Here is a 1,750-nt window from a genome sequence, read left to right as displayed (position 1 = left end):
CAATGTTAATGCCATAAGGACGCAAGGACCCCAGACGGAATATGAGGTGCTGTTCCTCCAATTTCCGCTGTTGCTCACTCTGGCAATGGAGGAGACCCAGGACAGAGAGGTCGGATAGGGAATGGGAGGGGGAAATGAAGTGCTGAGCCACCGGGAGGTCAGGTAGGTTATTGCGGACTGAGCGGAGGTGTTCGGCGAAACGATCGCCCAACCTACGCTTGGTCTCACCGATGTAAATGAGCTGACATCTAGAGCAGCGGATGCAGTAGATGAGGTTGGAGGAGATACAGGTGAACCTTTGTCGCACCTGGAACGACTGCTTGGGACCTTGAATGGAGTAGAGGGGGGAGGTGAAGGGACAGGTGTTGCATTTCTTGCGGTTGCAACGGAAAGTGCCCGGGGAGGGGGTGGTGCGGGAGGGAAGGGAAGAATTGACGAGGGAGTTGCGGAGGGAGCGGTCTTTGCGGAAGGCAGACATTGGGGGAGATGGGAAGATGTGGCGAGTGGTGGGGTCACGTTGGAGGTGGCGGAAATGGCAGAGGATTATGTGTTGTATTTGCCGGCTGGTGGGGTGAAAGGTGAGGACCAGAGGGACTCTGCCCTTGTTGCGTGTGCGGGGATGGGGAGAGAGAGCAGTGTTGCGGGTATGGATGAGACCCTGGTGTGAGCCTCATCTATGGTGGCGCAGGGGAATCCCCGTTCCCTGAAGAACGAGGACATTTCCGATGCCCTGGTATGAAATGTCTCGTCCTGGGAACAGATGCGGCGTAGGCGGAGGAATTGGGAGTAGGGGATGGAGTCTTTGCAGGGGGCAGGGTGGGAAGACGTGTAGTCCAGATAGCCATGTGAGTCAGTGGGTTTGTAATGTATGTCGGGGGCAGCAGCCCCCACACTGCGCATTTCAGCACTAGCCCTTGCATTTTCTTCAGCTGAATATTGTGCCCCTGTTTGGTCCAGGTCATCCCACACACACCATGTGGACACCCAATTGAACTCAACAATGAGGATCATCACAGGAACAATCCGCTCAACACCACTCCCCTGGCTCCCTGTCCTATCCAACATAGCCCCTCCACACATCCGGCGAGTAGTCCTCACTCAAAGGATGCTCCAAAAGACCAAAAACTCCCCTCACCTGCCAATTCACATGGACATCTTCAACCCACCCACTGCTCGACTTCCATCTAGACGAACAATTTGGAACAACCCACCACCAGCTGATTTCACCATCCAATCAGCTTGGAAAAAGGAATGGGAGTCCAAGGACGTCCCAAATAAACATCTGGTGTCAGACTCCACCCTACCGGTCCCTGGCACCAATCTCCCAAGGAAGCAGTGGACGACGCTGAATAGATTCAGGACTGGACATGGCCCCTGCTTGGCCAGCCTTCACAAATGGGGCAGCAGCCCAACCCCACGGTGTGCTTGTGGAGAGCAGCAAACAATGCAACGCATCATTGAAGCATGCCCTCAACAAAGACTCAAAGGAGGACTTGTCACCCTTCATACAGCAGATCAAGAGGCAACTGCTTGGCTAAAGGACATCGCATTCGCTAAATAAATAAATAAGTGGATGTAGTGTATCTAGACTTTCAGAAAGCCTTTGATAAGGTCCCGCACGGGAGACTGGTGACTAAAATTAGAGCACATGGTATTGGGGGTAGGGTTTTGACATGGATAGAAAATTGGTTGGCAGACCGGAAGCAAAGAGTAGGAGTGAACGGGTCCTTTTCAGAATGGCAGGCAGTGG

This window comes from Amblyraja radiata, chromosome 2 (genome assembly GCF_010909765.2).
Source record: "Amblyraja radiata isolate CabotCenter1 chromosome 2, sAmbRad1.1.pri, whole genome shotgun sequence".
In the NCBI taxonomy this organism is placed as follows: domain Eukaryota; kingdom Metazoa; phylum Chordata; class Chondrichthyes; order Rajiformes; family Rajidae; genus Amblyraja; species Amblyraja radiata.
This window is presented reverse-complemented; position numbering follows the sequence as displayed.